We start from the raw sequence: 19,127 nt of genomic DNA on the forward strand, positions 1-19,127 counted from the left end.
AGTAAGGCTATCACCCAAAGCTGAAAAGCAGTTTTTCTAATGCTGCAGGCTCATGCACAAGGCACCAAAATAGCACTAGAAATACTACACCCATATTGCTTTATCCTAGACATCTGACACTTGTAAAGCTCATGCCAAATTTCTTGTCACATATGTGTCTGGAAGCCTTCGTGCTGAGAGGCATTTCTTATCTTCTGACATTTCAGAGAGCTGCACGGAGCTAGACAAGCATAGACCCTCCTTCAAACAGGCATGAGGCAAATGTAAGCATTCTTTTCTGGTGACCTCCAACAGCCCTCATTGGACAAGATCCAAGACACCCTTCAGCACAGCACATCTGCAATCCTTAGCATGATCCAAATGTTTGAGCGTGCTTCTTCCAGTGAATAAGAGCTGAAGTGCCCTGGCTCTCCAAGGTCATCTGGAAATGATATGCCCATTAGCTAAATGAGGAAATGTTACTGCAACCATTAAGATCAAAGGATCTTCAGGGGTCCAAGGGTCCAGATACTCTGTCTCTAGTGACATAGTTCACCTACATCTATTAAAATCAAGCTTCAGTTCACTCTAATTACTATTGTGACTGATTCCCTCAAATAGAAACTAAAATAGGATTTCTGCACATGATACAATAGTAATTTCTAGTGATTTCCTTCTTTTCTGATCTTATCTATATATACAACCTGCTTGACAAAGTAGGTGCCATGGCAACCCCATCCCTAGCCATCAAGGAGCAGAGGTTTTTAGTAAGAGAATCCCTAAAGCAACATGTGTCAGAATAACCTGTTTTGGGGGGGGGGGGTGTAAAATCTTTGTAAAGATTTTATTTGTTTATTTTAGAAAGAGAGAGTGCAAGGTAGAGGAGGGGCAGAGGGGGAGAAAGAATCTCAAGCAAACTCCACATTGAGCACAGAGCCTAATGCAGGGCTTGATCTCATGACTCTGAGATCATGACCTGAGCTAAAACTAAAAGTTAGACATTTAATTGACTGAGTCACCCAGGTGTCCCTTGGTTTTTGTTTGGTTGGTTGGTTGTTGTTTGTTTGTTTGTTTGTTTGTTTTGAGAGAGAGAGATAGTACAAGGGCAGCAGGGAGGCAGAAGTAGAAGAAAAGAAAGAATCCTAAGCAGGCTCTCAATGTGGAGCCCAAGGCAGGGCTTATTGTCACAACCCTAAGATTGTGACCTGAGCTGAAATCAAAAGTCAGATGCTTAACTACTTAACCAACTGAGCCACTCAGGTGCACCAGAATAACCTAGTTTTAAATGCAAATTCCTGGGCCTTATTCCAGACCTTTGACTCAAAACCTCTGGCGAATGAGATCCAAGAAGCTGCATTTTTAACTAATTCCCCAGATGATCTTTTTTTTGAAGTTTTATTTTCCCAAGTAATTTTAATACATACTACATTTTTTTAAAGCCTGACAGAATTTTCAAGTAAATTAAAATACACACAAACCCTCAGCTTGTTGGGAGAGTTTCTGGCCACAAGTATATATTTAGTGGTCATTGAGTCATCTACTCTAAACTCACCCACAAGCAACAATGACAGCATTCAAGAGGAAGGAACACATTTCATGATTCCTTCCTTCTCTGAGCCTCATTGTTCATACCCCTCTTTTGGAATAATAAGTACCATATGATGTTTCTGGCATAAGTTGCCTTGTATTAATTTCTTATATTAGTTTTCTGTTGCGACTATATCATATTACTACAAACTTTGCACAAATTTATTATTTTACAGTTCTTTAGGTTAGAGGTCCAACACAAGTTTTACTGGGCTAAAATCAAGGTGTCAGCAGGGCAGGTTCCTTTCCTGAGGCTCTAGGGGAGAATCCATTTCCTTACCTTTTCCAGCTTCTAGAGCTGCCCATAATTCTTGGCTCAAGGCCCTCTTTCCCTATCTTCAAAGCAAGTACCACTGCATCTATTATTCACATTTCCTTCTCACTCTCTTCTCCCTCCCTCCTTCACTTTGAAGGACCATTGCATTGCAATGGGGCCATTTAGATAATCCAGGATAATTTCCTATCTCAAGGTTCTAAATATGTGGTTAAATCTACAAGGTTCATTTTGCTATATAAGATAACATTTCACAGCCTCCAGAGAGTAAGACACAGACAACTTTGGTGGGGGCATATTCTGCTTACCATACTTTTCAGCTGTAATACGAAGAATGTCTTATTTTGGGTTCCCTCTGAAACAGACTCTGAGGCTAAGATTTAAGTACAAGTCCCAGGAAGCCAAGCAAGAAGTGGAGAAGTGAGGCAGTAAGTGAAGAAAGCAAATAAGTGGGTTAATGAGCAGGGTACTGGATAGGCAATGGACTGAATTCCTCCAAACACCTTCAGAATAGTCACACCAAGGGGCAAAAAACCTGGGGCATGATTCATCAATTCGTGTCATTTATTAGTTAGAGGTCACATTAATTCCCAACGCTTCAGAAACTTCTTGCCCCCAACTGTAGAAGAGAATGTCCTTAACAAAGACACACAAGAGGCCAAAAATTTGTTCCATCTGAGGGCCCTCCAGAGTGGACAAAGGTGAAGATGGCATCTCAAACAAGGGGCTTTGTTTTTCAGGGAAGCGTGGTATTATGTATCAAAAGTTTAAATGCTCATATTTTCTAATCAAGCAATTCTACTTCCAGAGAATTTATGCTAAGGGCATAATTGGACACATATGTAATAATTGTCTGTAACATTTTAAAAACTGGAAATAATTTAAATTTCCATCAATAGGGGATTAAATTATGGTAATACAATTGAACGCTCTGCTATAATTAAGAACAATGATGTTCATTTACTGATAAAGAAAACAGTTCCTGACATATTTCTGAGAAGAAAAGCAGGTTACAAATAGTAAGTATATTATAAATCCATTTATGTAAAATTATGTATGTATAATATATGTGTGTGTGTGTGTATGCATAGCAAGATGGCTGGAAGAATGTTCATCAAAAGTCTAACAGTAGTTATTTCTAGGAAGCAGAATTTCTCATCCTTTATATTTTCTCCTTTATACTTCTGCATGCTACAAAAAATTTTACAATAAACAACGCATTATTGGGGTTCTTTCTTGAGTGGCTCAGTTGGTTAAGCATCTGCCTTCAGCTCAGGTCATTATCCCAGGGTCCTGAGATCAGCCCCAAGGCAGGACCCCTGCTCAGCAGGGAGTCTGCTTCTCCCTCTGCCTCTGTATTCCCTTCGCTTGTGTGCACCCCCTCCCCACCAAATAAATGAAGTTTAAAAAAAAAAGATTTGTTTCCAAAAAACAATGCATTATTAATCTATCACAAAAATATTTTTCCTTTAAAAAAATTCAAATTTGTCCTAAAAGATAAGCTTCTTTTCAGACCTAATATGATAATGTTCAATGTGCTTAGATGCACTTCTCCATTTTAAAACTGCATGAGGCTAGGGACCATGCATTACACAGAATACTTACGGCGTATTTTGAACACAGCAGGTACTTAATAAATATTTATTCTTTAATTGATTTTCATCAGTATGAAATTCAGTAAAACAACATACTGAATAAACTGGGTCACATTGAAATTTTTACACTGCCTGAAGATGACTTCCCAAAATGCTGAGAAGCCTGGTGTGGCCTTATTGGGCAGAGACCTGCTGCAGCAGGCAAGGGCAGGCCTGTCCTGCATGGACACACCCGCATCATAGAAGAGATGCTATCAAGAGCCTCATTTCCTTCAAATACAGGTGAAAAGCAATGCAAGTACAGCCTTACAATTTTACAGCACAAACAAGACAAATGGAATCTGTGTCAATCTATGAGAAATTAATTCAACACCTTAAGCCCTAAAACTCTAGTCCTTCCGGAAGAACACTGTACTTCCATTTATGTACTATGGCAGAGCTGACTAGAGGCAGAGAGGAACAAGCCATGGTGTGCCCGTAGTGCAATAGGGAGAGGACTATTTCAGCATAAACCTTCACGGTCTTCTCTCCAAACCCCACATCCTCCTCTTATGTCTAAAGCGAAAAATTTCTCACCTGTCCAGGTTGTTCTTGGACTCTCCTTTGTTGCTCAGAATCTAAATAATGAGCAGATGGAGATAAAAATAGAAAACAAACAAGTCCCAGTTGACCTTTGTATTAAAGTACTGTAAGAGAGGTTCTAAGAGGAGAACGCAGGAGGAGACACCAGAGAATCAAGTAGAATGGATGCTGGGAATTCATGAGGTGTCAGTTATAGATCCAGAGTTTTGGAGAGGCCCTGATGTACATGTGGAAGGGAATGAGGATTACAGTGAAGTAGAGAGATTTTTTATATTAAGAAAGCATACCACATACTAAAATCTAATCTGAATGGTATGAATAAAATGGGTGAGTGGTATGGTACATGAATTTTATCTCAATAAAGGTATTAAAAAAAAATACCCTCCCAGAAAAAAGCATACCCCACTTTAGCAGTTTATTGAGAAAGTAAAAAAAATATTTTTTAAGAACTCTAGTTACTTTTTGGGTGCCATACTACTTTGAATTCATTCTTGCACTGAGACTGAGCCATGTGGAACTTCAATTACATTTGGGTCGTGCTAGATTAGAGAAAGGATTCCTAAAGATCCTTTACTCCCAGCTCTCATTTCAAAGGTGAGGAAATAAAGCTGGGAAGGTTAAGTAAGTTTTCATGGTCACACAGTAGTAAAGCTGGGAACTATGGCATTCTGATCACAGGTCTTTTGAAATCCATCACACCACCCCCACCAACACTCTTCCTGCTATTGTTAACGGAAAGAAACAAGTTGAGGATAAACGTGATTAGAACACATGGTTATTATACCCACGGCTCAGTCCAGTTTTTCTAGCCTTTAGAACAAATCAGTCAGCTTGGCATCAATCCAATCAGTTGCACACCATAGTCCAGCTAATAGCCAAAGCCATAGAGATTCAGCCCAAGCCTGGAGAATAATCATTCTCACGATGGCAGTGTTGCCCTTGCCTCCTTTTGAAGAGCAACAGGAAATAACAATAGTTATTTACTTGGGCACTTATCCATGTATCAACTTGGGCAGGGCAGTCAAACCCCCTTGACACTGGAATTTGGAGAGTGCAAGTTTTTAAATAAGAATTTAAAAACTAGTAAATGTCACTAATGTAAATAACACCCATCTGTGAATCACATCAGAAATTTACAAAGTTAATTATGGGGATTGCATCTATGATGCTCTCCCAGGATGGCTTTGGCACCTGCTACGTGCTAGGCGCTGGTCTAGACATTTTACATATGGCATGTCTTTTAATCCCCATAATAATTCTATTACATGAGTATTAATCACCCCATTTTAATTTTAAAAAGCTGACACATGATGTGAGCAGGACCAAAGTAGTAAGAGACAAATTCTAATGTCAATACAATATTCTTAGGGCTCAAGGAGAGCAGTCTTCATGATGTGATTTAAGGTTGTAGGAAAAGAATTCCCTTTTATCCCAAGGAAGTCATCCTGGTAACTGTCATTTAATCATTAGTTTCATTCATCTGTAACTGAAATACCCTTAATAGTCAACTATGAAATTAAAAATAATCTATGCATTGATCAGAATAGACAATGCTATGCCTCAGAATAAACTAGAATCTCAGTGACTTGACATAATAAAAGTATTTCTTGCTCAAGCAAAGTCTAATGCAGATATCTAGAGTCCTTTAAGGGAACCAGGGATGAGATAAGGAGAGCACGGATGGTAAAGGATGAGAGATGGACGGTAAAGGATGTTTTAGATTCACAGCATGCACATCAAGGAGGTGTACAAGTGAAGTATATCATTTCCACTTAAATTCTGTGGGCCAGAATTCAGTGGCCAGCCTAATTCCACAGGTGACAGGGAAACATGGGGAGGTAGAGGGATGGGTGAACACTATAATCCCTGCCAAACTCCTAAAAGAATTATAGCTTTGGTTCTTACCTGTCAGCACATTAGTTAATAAGAGTAACAATAGGCACAAGTAATATGTAAGGAATCTCTTCTTCAGGATAGGACTAGAAAGGAAGAGATAAAAAAAAGGGATGGGGGCACCTGGATGGCTCGCTCAGTCGGTTAAGCTCAGGTCGTGGTCTTGAGATCCTGGGATTGAACCCTACATTGGGCTTCCTGCTCAGCGGGGAGTCTGCTTCTCCTTCTCCCTCTGTGTGATCTCTCTCTCTCTCTCTCAAATAAATAAAATAGCTTTTAAAAAGGGACAGTGACAGAGACAAATGTACATACTTAACAGTTTTGTTGATTTTTGCCTGACTTGCAAGATCAATCTACTAAATGCACTGTGTCTTCAGCTCATTGTTCATGGTTCTAATGGCTTTGGTTGTGAGACAGATTAGACTTTACATTTTATAAGTATAAATTCCCTCAGAAGTATCAGAAATAAAGTTGTTTGTTCATTTTATTCACAGGAGCAACTAGGTACTTTGGAGATACAACTAAATGAATAAATATTTTCCTGATAAGGTGACTCTAACATATTTAACAAATTCACAATTTTTCCATTTATTTCTACTATAAAACTCAACAACAATAAAACAATGAATTGGCCTGAAAAGGGAAAATAAATCAAATTTAGAGATGCATGAAATTTTAAAATCATATAGTTCAAGGAAAAATTATGATTTATTAAACATCAATAATTACAATTGGTACATGACCCAGTTAAGACAAAAACCTGGGATCCCTGGGTGGCGCAGCGGTTTGGCGCCTGCCTTTGGCCCAGGGCGCGATCCTGGAGACCCGGGATCGAATCCCACATCGGGCTCCCTGCATGGAGCCTGCTTCTCCCTCTGCCTATGTCTCTGCCTCTCTCTCTCTGTGTGACTGTCATGAATAAATAAATAAAATCTTAAAAAAAAAAAAAAAAAAAGAAAAGACAAAAACCTGACTTGGATCTTCCTCTTCACTAAGTCTAATCACCAACTGCATTTGATTTTATCTCTAAAATACCTTTCAAGTTCATCATTTTCTTGTCATCCTTCTATCCCCAGTTCAGCCACCTCAAACATTCTCACCTGGAGTATCATATCACCTCTTAGATGATCTCCCTGCACTCTGCCTTGCCCACTCCCTCAATCCTACCCTAGAGGGCAGTGAGCTTGAAACTGCAGGGTGCAAGGGAATCTTTTTGGAAGCCAGTTGAACATGCTGATCCCCTCCCCCACACTCTCATGCCAAAAGTCTGATTCAATGGATCTGGAGCATAGTTCAGAGCTCTGAATTTTTAACAAGTGCTGCAGAAGATTTAAAAAAGTTTTAATTTATTTTTTTTAATTTTTAATTTAAATTCAACTTAGTTAACATATAGTGTATTATTAATTTCGGGGGTAGAATTTAGTGATTCACCAGTTGCATATAACACTCAGTGCTCATTATATCACATGCCCTCCTTGATGTCCATCACCCAATTACCCCATTCCGTCACCCACCTCCCCTCCAGCAAGCATCAGTTTGTTTCCTATAGTTAAGAGTCTCTTATGGTTTGCCTCCCTGTTTTTATTTTATTTTTCCTTCCCTTTCCCTATGTTCATCTGTTTTGTTTCTTAAATTCCACATACGAGTAAAGAAGATTTTGCGTGTAAAGAAGATTTTGTGGTCCTAGGAGAAACGCTGCTCCACATAAAATCTTAGCAAAACCCAAATCTCAATTGTCAATCCTCCGTTTAAAGCAAATGAAAGGCCAGTCAGCGCCTGCTGAATAAATTGCAAGCTCCTTATCATAAAATATAAAGACTCCATGACCCAGGCCTTGAATATCTCTCCAGACTCATGTTTCACTATTCCTTCTCATTCCTTACACTTTTAGAATCACCAGTGCCAAACTATTTCCTGAGCACATTGTGTTGTTTCTGACTCTAGATTAGCCCACGCTGTTCTGCCACTCAAAATTTCTTTGCACATTGTCTTCCTGATAACCAGTATTTACCTTCAAAATTGAGCTCGAGTCATTGCCTTTGTTAATTTCCTCAACTACATCACCATTGACAGATAATGTCTTCCTCTTCTTTGTTCCTCCTGAATGCTCCTGACCTTTGTATGGACTTCTATGACTGTACATCTCTGTTTACATTCTTCTCATTCCCTGTCTGTTCATCATCTCACCTCATTGCTTCAGCGTGGTGCCTGGCATGTGGAGGTACTGAATGACAAGTAAAGAGAAAAAATGAACTCCTTTGAGGATAACAACAAACACAGATTTCTCTTTGGATTATTTCTTAAGGTTAAATATTTTAGGTCAGTTCAATTTATAGCATTTTATCTTTCCTACTTTATTCAAATTAATTCTACAAACACTTTTTGAAAGCCTACTATGCAGGTCATTGTACAATAGTGTTCCTTTTTTTCCTTTTTTGTACAATAACATTTCTTAAAATCCAATGTTTATGTACTAAAAACTATGAGATATAGGTTTTCTTTGCCTTTTATTCTCTACCACTCTTTCATTAATTTTCTTATTCAACTAATGGTTTCGGTCCCAGTTAGATAGACTATTAGCACTTTGAAGACTATGTGATATCTTTTGAGATGCTTTATAATAGTAATAAATGTTTCTCTTTGAGAAAGCTAGAATTTCTTTTAAAATAGTATATTATCAGGTAGGGTTAAAGTGTTTCCATACATTTGTGTTTCTATTTAATGGGCTTCTTTGGAGAAGCACAGGATAAAGTAAATAGCAGCCTTAGACTTAACCCACATCCTAACCAATCAATAAGTTGTATTTGGGTTTTGGTTTTTTTTTTTTTTTTTAACTGAATGATCTAAGCATCTAATTCGCATCCTGAGGGAGACTGTTAAGTAATAGAATGGACCTCTGTCTTTCTATATTTATCTATGGATCTTTGTACTTTTTTTTTTTTTTTTTTTTTTTTTTTTTTTTTTTTTTTTTTTTTTTTAGTATTTTTTTTAATTTTTATTTATTTATGATAGTCACACACAGAGAGAGAGAGAGAGGCAGAGACACAGGCAGAGGGAGAAGCAGGCTCCATGCACCGGGAGCCCGACGTGGGACTCGATCCCGGGTCTCCAGGATCACGCCCTGGGCCAAAGGCAGGCGCCAAACCGCTGCGCCACCCAGGGATCCCTGGATCTTTGTACTTAATTCAAAGACCTCCTCTGGATTATGAAAGCAGACTGTGACAGTTGAAAAGGTGGCATAAATATTGTAGCCTTGGTTACCCCAGTTGAACTAAAAAAAACCCTCTTTTTTATGTTTATTCAAAAATTCAGGTTAGGATCTTAAGCCTGTACATAACAATGTAACAAAGTACTTAAACGTTACAGTTTAATACAATCCCTTATATATCTTATTATGTAAATTTGTCTCTCAGAGAAGAAAATGTTACCATAAAATAAACAGTAAAACTCTTAAACTAGCCAAAATACTGCAATCTAAAACAATTTTCTAACAGTAGAAGACATTGCTTCTTTTTAGTAGAAGAGTAGTTACTACAACTATACCCTCTAACATCAAAACAGTATTAATGGGGTGGGAGTGAGTGGGTGACGGGCACTGGGTGTTATTCTGTATGTTAGTAAATTGAACACCAATAAAAAAAAAAAAAAAAAACAGTATTAATAATTACGTATCCTATATTTGTTGACATCATAGAGTTATTTGGATGTGTTAAAAATATCTCCAGGAATAGTCTTCACTCTAGCCATAAACCTGTAAATTTTCCATGCAAAGATAAAAACTGTCTACAGCAATCAACAGTAACACTCCAAGTCTGGCACACCCAGACAACATAGTGCAGATGGTCAGAGGGCACTGTTAGCATCAACCAGAAATCACAGAGAGCCCCCCCATTCCTGCCTAGAGAACAAGTGCCCTCAGTGCAGCAATGACCAAACTCAAAACTGTCCCAGAAAATATACAATGAAGAGTTACAAACAGGCCCCAAGGAGGGATAAGAATTTATAATAAAGTTTCAAATCACTTGTAGAGTAGCTATAATTATTTTTATAAAACAGAAAATAACAAATGTTGATGAGGATATGGAAAAATTGGAACTCTCATACCATTATTGATGGGAATGTAATATGGTGACACTTTTCAGCAGTTCTTCAATGAATTAGACATAGAATTACTATATGACCACAATTTCACTTCTAGGCATATATCCAAAGGGAAAAAAACAAGGACTCAAAACAGATACATGAATGTGCATAGCAGCACTATTCATATCAAAAGGTCAGAAAAATGCTAATGTCAATCAACAGATAAATGGGTAAACAAAATGTAGTATATACATACAATGGAATACTATTCAGCCTTACAAAAGGAATGAAGTACTGATATATGGTACAACATTGATGAACTTAGAAAATATGGTAAGCAAAAGAAACTAGTCACAGAAGGCCACATGAAGACTGTCTCTTCAACAAATGGTGTTGGGAAAACTGGGTAACAACAAGCAAAAGAATAAAACTTGACCAATTTCTTATACCATACACAAAAATAAATTCAAAATGGATGAAAGACCTAAACGTGACATTTGAAACCATAAAAATCCTAGAAGAGAGCACATGAAATCTCTGACATCAGCCATAGCAACATTTTTCTAGATATGTCTCCTGAGGCAAGGGAAACAAAAGCAAAAATAAACTATTGGGATTTCATCAAAATAAAACGCTTCTACACAGGAAAGGAAATAATCAACAAAACTAAAAGGCAATCTATAGAATGGGAGAAGATATTTGCAACTAATATATCTGATAAAAGGTATCAGAATATATAAGAACTTATATAACTCAAAACCCAAAAAATGAACAATTCAATTTAAAAATGGGCAGAAGATGCGAATACACATTTTTTCAAGTAAGACAGGAAAATGGCTAAGAGACATAAGAAAAGATACTCAATATCACTTATCATCAGGGAAATGCAAATAGAAATTATAATGAGATATCATCTCACACCTGTCAGAATGGCTAAAATGAACAATACAAGAAACAACAGATGCTGGCAAGGATGTGAAGAAAGGAGAACCCTCCTACACTGTTGGTAGGAATACAAACTGGTACAGCCACTCTGAAAAACAGTATGGAAGTTCCTCAAAAAGTTAAAAATAGACCTACCCTATGATCCAGTAATTGCACTATTAGGTATTTACCCAAAGAATATAAAAATACTAACTTAAAGAGATACATGTACCCTGATGTTTATTATCTACAATAGCCAAATTATGGAAACAGTCCAAATATCCATTGGATGATGAATGGATAAAGAAGAGGTGGTGTGTGTATATATATATATATATATATACACACACACACACATACAACCTATACATACATCCTCATACATGTATATACATACACATACATATACACACGGCGAAATATTACTCAGCCATAAAAAAGAATGAGATCCTACCATTTACAATGATATGGATGGAGCTAGAAAGTATTATGCTAAGCAAAATAAATCAGAGAAAGACAAATACCATATGATTTCACTTATACGTGTAATTTAAGAAACAAAACAAATAAGCAAAGAGAAAATCTTCTTTGAGAGGGAGGCAAACCAAGAAACAGACTTTTTTTTAAAGTTTATTTATTTATAATCTCTACACCCAATGTGATGCTCAAACTCATGACCTGAAGATCAAGAATCTCATGCTCTACCAACTGAGCCAGCCAGGTGCCCCAAGAAACAGACTCTTAACTATAGAGAACAAAGTGATGGTTATCAGAGGGGAGGTGGATGAGGGATGGGTGAAATAGGTGCTGGGGATTAAGGAGTGCATTTGTGATGAGCACTGGGTGTTTTATGAAAGTGTTTAATCACTATATTGTACACCTGAAACTAATATTACACTGTATGTTAACTAACTGGAATGTGAATAAAAACTTAAAAAAAAAAGAAAGAAAGATATCCAAATTAGTAAAGAAGTAAACTCTCACTATTTGCAGAATACATTATACTATATATAAAAAACTCTGGACTCCCAACAAAAAAATTATTAGAACTAATAAATGAATTCAATAAAGTTATGGGCTACAAAATTAATATATAGAAATCTGTTGTACTTCTATACACTAATAGTGAGTTAGCAGAAATAAAAATTAAGAAAACAATTCCATTTACTATTACACCCAAAAGAACAAACTATCTAGGAATGCATTTAATTTTTTTTAAGATTCTATTTCTTTATTTGTGAGAGACACAGAGAGGCAGAGACATAGGCAGAGGAGGTGGAGGAGAAGCAGGCTCCCTGTAGGAAACCTAATGCACGACTCGATCCCAGGACCCTGAGATCACGTCTTGAGCCAAAGGCAGATGCTCAACCACTGAGCTACCCAGGCATCCCAGGAATGCATTTAATTAAGGAGGTAAAAGATCTATACTCTGAAAACTATAAGACACTGATGAAAAAAATTGAAGATGATACAAATAAATGCAAAGATATGCCATGCTCATGAATTGGAAGAATTAATAATATTAAAATGTCCATACTAGCCAAAGAAATCTACAGATTCAATATAATCTCTGTCAAAACACAGGCAGTATTTTTCACAGAACCAGAACAAATAATCTTAAAATTGTATGGAACCATACATAATCTCAAATAGCCAAAGTAATCTTCAGAGAGAAAAACAAAACTGTAGGTGTCACAGTTGTATCCTAGATACCAAACTATACCATAAAGCTACAGTAACCAAAATGGTATGGTACTGTCACAAAAACAGACACAGATAACAAAATAGGATAGAAAGCTTAGAAATAAACCCATGATTATATGGTCAATTAATCTATGACAAAAAAGGCAAGTATATAATGGGGGAAAGATGGTCTCTTCAATAAATAGTGCTGGAAAAACTAGACTGCTGCATGCAAAAGAACAAAACTGGACTGCTTTCTTACACCATACAAAAAAATAAACTCAAAATGGATTAAAGACCTAAATGTGAGACCTGAAACCACAAAAATTTTTGAAGACAACACAGCAGTAATTCTCTGACATCATCCATAGCAACATTTTTCTATATATATCTCCTAAGGCAAGGAAAACAAAAGCAAAAATAAACTATTGGGACTACATCAAAAGTAAAAGTTTTTGCACAGTAAAGGCAACTCAGTGAATGGGAAAAGATATTTGAAAATGATATATCCAATAAGGGGTAATATACAAAATGTATAAAGAACTTATACAACCCAACACCAAAAAAAATCAAACAATCCAATTTAAAAATGGGCAGAGGACCTAAACAGACATTTTCCCAAAGAAGACATATAGATGGCCAGTAACACATGAAAGGATATTCAATATCACCAATCATCAGGGAAATGCAAGTCAAAGCCAAAATGAGACAACACTTCACACCAGTCAGAATTGCTAGTATGAAAAATACAAGAAATAACAAGTGTTGCTGAGGATGTAGAGAAAAGAGAATTCTTGCACATATTGGGGGAATGTAAATTGGCACAACCATTGTGGAAAACATTATGGAGAGTCCTGAAAAACTTAAAAATAAAAATATCATATGATCCAGTAAATGTACTGCTGGGTATTTTTCCCAAGGAGAATGAAAACATTAATCCAAAAAGACATATGCACCTCTATGGTTATCGCAGCATTATTTACAATAGTCAAGATGGAAGCAACTGAATTATCTATCAATAGATGAATGGATAAAGATTTGGTATATCTATACAACAGAACATTATTCGGCCATAAAAAAAGAATAAAATCTGCCATTGGCAATAACATGGATGGACCTAGAGGATATAATGCTAAGTGAAATAAGTCAGACAGAGAAAGACAAATATCATATGATTTCACTTATATGTAGAATCTAAAAAACAAAACAAATGAACAAACAGAACTGAAACAGATTCTTAAATATAGAGAACAAATCGGTGGTTGCCAGAAGGGCATAAGTGAAATAGGTGAAGGAGATTAAGAGGTTCCAAACTACCTTCCAGTTATAAAATAAGTAAATCACAGGGATGAAAAGTAGAACCTACACAATGGCTAAAATTAACAAGTCAAGAAACGACAGATGCTGGTGAGGATGCAGAGAAAGGGGAACCCTCTTACACTGTTGGTGGGAATGCAAGCTGGCGCAGCCACTCTGGAAAACAGTATGGAGGATCCTCAAAAAGTTGAAAAAAAAAAAAAAAAAGTTGAAAATAGAGCTACCCTATGACCCAGCAATTGCACTACTATGGATTTACCCCAAAGATACAAATGTAGTGATCCTCAAAAAGTTGAAAAAAAAAAAAAAAAGTTGAAAATAGAGCTACCCTATGACCCAGCAATTGCACTACTATGGATTTACCCCAAAGATACAAATGTAGTGATCTGAAGGAGCACCTGCACCCCAGTGTTTATAGCAGCAATGTCCACAACAGCCAAACTATGGAAAGAACCCAGATGTCCATGACAGATGAATGGATAAAAAAGATGTGATATATATATATATATAAAATAGATTTTATATATATGGATTATATATATATAAAATAGATTATATATATATATACATACAATGGATTATTTGCAACGACATGGATGGATTATAATATATATATAAAATAGATTATATATATATATATATATATACACACACACACACACAATGGATTATTTGCAACAACATGGATGGAACTAGAGGATATTATGCTAAGAGAAAGAAGTTAATCAGAAAAAGACAATTATCATATGATCTCACTTATATGTGGAATTTAAGAAACAAAACAGGATCATAGGAGAAAGGAGGAAAAAATAAACCAAGACTAAATCAGAGAGAGAGACAAACCATAAGAGACTCTTAATCATAGGAAACTAACTGAGGGTTGCTGGAAAGGAGGGGGATGGGAGGATGGGGCAAGTGGGTGATGGACATTAGGAGGGCACATGATGCAACCCACATTGGGTATTATATAAGACTGATGAATCACTGAACTCCATCTCCAAAATTAATAATACATTATATGTTAATTAATTGAATTCAAATAAAAAATAATCAAAAGTAAAATAAAATACATTAACAGAAAAAGGAAAATACAACCTAAGGGATATACTCAGTAATATTGTAATAACTTTGTATAGTGACAGACATTATCTACAGCTATCCTGGTGAGCACTGAGTAATGTATAGAATTGTCAAATCACTATGTTGCACATCTGAAACTAATATAACATTGTATATTAAGTATACTTCAATTAAAAAACAAAGAAAAGGGGACACTTAGGTGGCTCAGTGGTTGAGCGCCTGCCTTTGGCTGGGGTTGTGATCCTGGGATCCTGGGATCAAGTCTCACATCGGGCTCACCACCGGGAGCTTGCTTCTCCCTTTGCCTGTGTCTCTGCCTCTCTGTGTCTCTCATGAATAAATAAATAAAATCTTTTTTTAAAATGAAGAAAAGTAGTAATACTACAAAGTCAAATAACATAAACCCCAAATTTACAACTCTGGTAATGTAAGATGCTTACACATACCTAAGTTAAATGTCTTAACTCCCAGGATCCCGGGATCATGCTCTGAGCTGAAGGCAGATACTTAATCACTGAGCTACCCAGGCGTCCCAAGAGATTCCTTTTTTAAGTCATGTATAAAGAACGTGGAATAAGAATGGCTTTAGACACCTTAACAACAATACTGGAAACTAGAAGATAAAGGAACAATGGCTTCCAAATCAGAAGAAAATGATCTCCAACCTAGAACTTTACCCCCAGCCAAACTATTAGTCAAATATGAAGGTAATATAAAAAGCATCTTCAGACATATAAGGGCTCAAAAACTGAGAGTGTGTTCCATTAAAATGAAAGAGTAACAAGAATATTTTGAGAAGGGATGTCTGGGTGGCTCAGTGATTGAGCATCTACCTTCAGCTCAGGGTGTGTTCCAGGATTTGGGATTGAGTCCTGCATCGGGCTCCTTTCAAGAGCCTGCTTCTCTCTCTGTCTATGTCTCTGGGGGATCCCTGGGTGGCGCAGCGGTTTGGCACCTGCCTTTGGCCCAGGGCGCGATCCTGGAGACCCGGGATCGAATCCCAAGTCGGGCTCCCGGTGCATGGAGCCTGCTTCTCCCTCTGCCTGTGTCTCTGCCTATCTCTCTCTCTCTCTCTCTCTCTCTCTCTCTCTCTCTGTGTGTGTGTGTGTGTGACTGTCATAAATAAATAAATAAAATAAATAAATAAATAAATAAATAATAAAAAATATGTCTGCCTCTCTCTCTCTCTCTCTCATAAATAATCTTTAAAAAAAAGAATATTTTGAGAAAAAATAAGACATGATTCTGACACAGAAGAGAGCTAAGGGAATTCCCAGTTTCAGGATAAAGGGTGCCACCAGACTGACAACTGTGTACCAAACCAGGGGTAACCACTCAAGATCGAGAGGTCAAACACCAAGTCAGAAAACTCCAGAAAAGATTGTCCCAAGAAATGAAGTCAATTGAATACCCAATGTTTCTGAGTATTTTGAAAATTTGCACAGTTTGAGATTGAATTATATAAACCAAACATAGGCAAACTTTCCTGTAAAGGGCCAGTTAGTAAATATTTTAGGCTTTTCAAGCCATAGAATCTCTGTTACACTACTTTACTTTGCTGTTGTGGGGTATGGTATAGCAGACATAAACAATATGTAAACAAATAGGCAAGGCTATGTTTCAAATAAAATTGACTTACAAAAACAGGTAGCAGGCTATATTTGGCCCATGACCCAGAGTTTGCTGACTCCTGATATAAGCATAGAAAAAACTCAACAGGGGCACCTGGCTGGATCAGTCAGTATAGCATGTGCCTTTTGATCTTGGGGTTGTGAGTCTGAATCCCCCACTGAGTGTAGAGATTACTTTTAAAATATCTTTAGGGGAACCTGGGTGGCTCAATCAGTTAAGCGTCCAACTCTTTATTTTGGTTCAGGTCATGATCTCAGAGTCATGAGATCAAGCCCGATGTGCAGCTCCTCACTGGGTGTGGAACCTGCTTAAGATTCTCTCCCTCTTCCCCACCACCCCTGCCCTGCTCACGCACATATGCTCTCTCTCTCTCTCAAAAAAATAAATAAATAAATAAAATTTAAAAAAGGAAAAAATATTTTAAAAAGAAAAAACTCAAATTTATAAACATGAACACTATTAATTCCCAGGAAAATAAAAATTGTGCAGAGAAGTAAATGTTATCATGGCTCAGAGAAATGGGAATAAAATTTACATAACCATAATCATGTAACTATTGGATATTGATGCTACTAAAATAACTATATATCTATATTAGAGGATGAAGAAATGGGAAATAGGCAAATATGTGATACATGCAAGGGAGAAGAGTAGAAGAAAGTTAACCCTCATCTGTAGGAAATAACATCTAAAGTGTAGATATCAAGAAGGAGCCAAGACAACTAACTTCTCAGCCCCAACTGAAGCCCAACTTGGCAGAGAAAATGTAATGGAAAAGTGGAAATGAAGTGAGGAAACACTAATGTGCCAAGCCACTGTTGTCCAGGAGACTTTTTTTTTCACTTGGACACAATTTTTATTTAGTCTTTTTTTTAAAGTAGGCTAGTCTTTTCTCTACGTAAAACTTCAAATACTGTTAATTTTAAAAACCTATTTACTATCTCCATCAACATTATTCAAGTAAACACTGAACATTGATCAAATTAAGGAAACAGATGTAGTAAAAAGTTAGTCAATGTACATATAAAACATATATAAACAAGAATATGTTATATTCTGACTTATGTGTAAAAAGATTACCAGCATTTCTTTTAGGTGAAATTCAGCATACCTGGTAAAATATATTCACCACTGCCACTTAGGTGATGTGTAATATTAATATAAGAGGAGGTAGCTATGGCAAGCTGCTTCCATTCAAAGATGTTGGCAAAATAGTCACATCCTTTTCTTTTTTTTTAATCCTCAAAACATCCTCTTAAAATTAAATACCCAAGACCAGATCCAATTATATAGTGGACATTGAATATTTAAGGACCTTTTTTTTTTTGTCCAGATTTTTAAAGCTGTTACTCAAAATATCTATGGCACTGCCCATATGAGGGACTCTAAGAAGAAATGGACTGCCACCAAAAAAAGCTCTAAAACTTGTCTCACATCAACACAATGAGACACAAAGATCTGATCCTTCAAAAAGAATTCATCTGCTAAGGAGGACATAGACACTGATACCAATCTCATTAGAAGAGGAATGTGGAAAAAAAAGAAGAGGAATGTAGTATTGCATACCCATTGCCACTTCTGGTAGAATATTACAGATAGAGGCAAAACATCCTGTAGAAATGAGTTGATGAAGGCTCAGTGCTTAAGAGTAAACTTTGAGCAAATGCACAAGACTGGAATCAGTAATAAAGGACTCAGAATCTAGATGAGATCTCCCAAAGCCATACAGAACAACAGGAATAGGATCCTAACCTAAACTCTTCTTTAAGCCAAACAAGTTGTGTTCTTACCAGCTTGTTAGGGATGCTAGAAACCCTGAAAAGCCTCTACAAAATTCTTTTGACAATCTAGGTTTAGTTGCTCCAACAATTATTTTTGATATCTTAATAAAACCTCAAGTTAAGGAATCCTTTCAGGCATTGTAATATTGAAGTATGTAGTAAAATAGCATCTCAGAATATTAAACTTTATGGCTTTTTTAAGTTTTCTGCACTTCTTGGACCCTATACTTACAGAAAATTTATAGCAAGAATGAAGAGCAAGGTACAGACTTCATGTCCTAATAATAAACTGGAAAGAAAAGAGCAAAAAACAATCCTCTCTCCAATTCCAGGTTAATCTTCTCTCTCTCTCTCTCTCTCAATGTCTGTCTGTCTGTCTGTCTCTCTCCCAGGATCCCTTGGGCTGGGATTGAGAGGAAAATACTGGTAGGAGTAAATAAGAAATAAGGACTTGAAGGAGGAAATAAGGAAATGGACTTTTTGAGGAAATAAGAAAAATGGACTTGAAAGAACAACATGGTAACTAATACCAGATAATCAAATGGAGGCTGAGCCAATCCTCATCAACCAGCAATACAATTCTAATCCAAACCACATATAAACCAAGCTGAAAAGCTATAGACTGAGAATCTGCCATTGATAAAGGCTTATACATCATCCTTGAAGCATCTAATGGATGGCTATCCACTCAAGCCCAAACCATGCTGAATTCCTTGT

General features: G+C 36.7%; 1 protein-coding gene across 6 annotated transcripts in view; it reads right to left on the reverse strand.

Annotated features, from left to right (window-relative positions):
• The window catches only part of LOC102151797 (importin subunit alpha-8-like), a 256,796-nt gene that overhangs the window by 174,605 nt on the left and 63,064 nt on the right, over positions 1–19,127 (reverse strand). For 3 of the 6 annotated variants that reach the window (XR_005373924.1, XM_038564663.1, XM_038564664.1), the window contains one exon: positions 7,922–8,134. The exons of the other annotated variants lie outside the window; for them this stretch is intronic. The gene's annotated coding sequence lies outside the window, so the exon portion shown is untranslated. The remainder of the gene's footprint in view (positions 1–7,921; positions 8,135–19,127) is intronic. 6 annotated transcript variants of the gene reach the window in all.

The sequence above is a fragment of the Canis lupus genome, chromosome 19 (genome assembly GCF_011100685.1).
Source record: "Canis lupus familiaris isolate Mischka breed German Shepherd chromosome 19, alternate assembly UU_Cfam_GSD_1.0, whole genome shotgun sequence".
Classification (NCBI taxonomy): domain Eukaryota; kingdom Metazoa; phylum Chordata; class Mammalia; order Carnivora; family Canidae; genus Canis; species Canis lupus.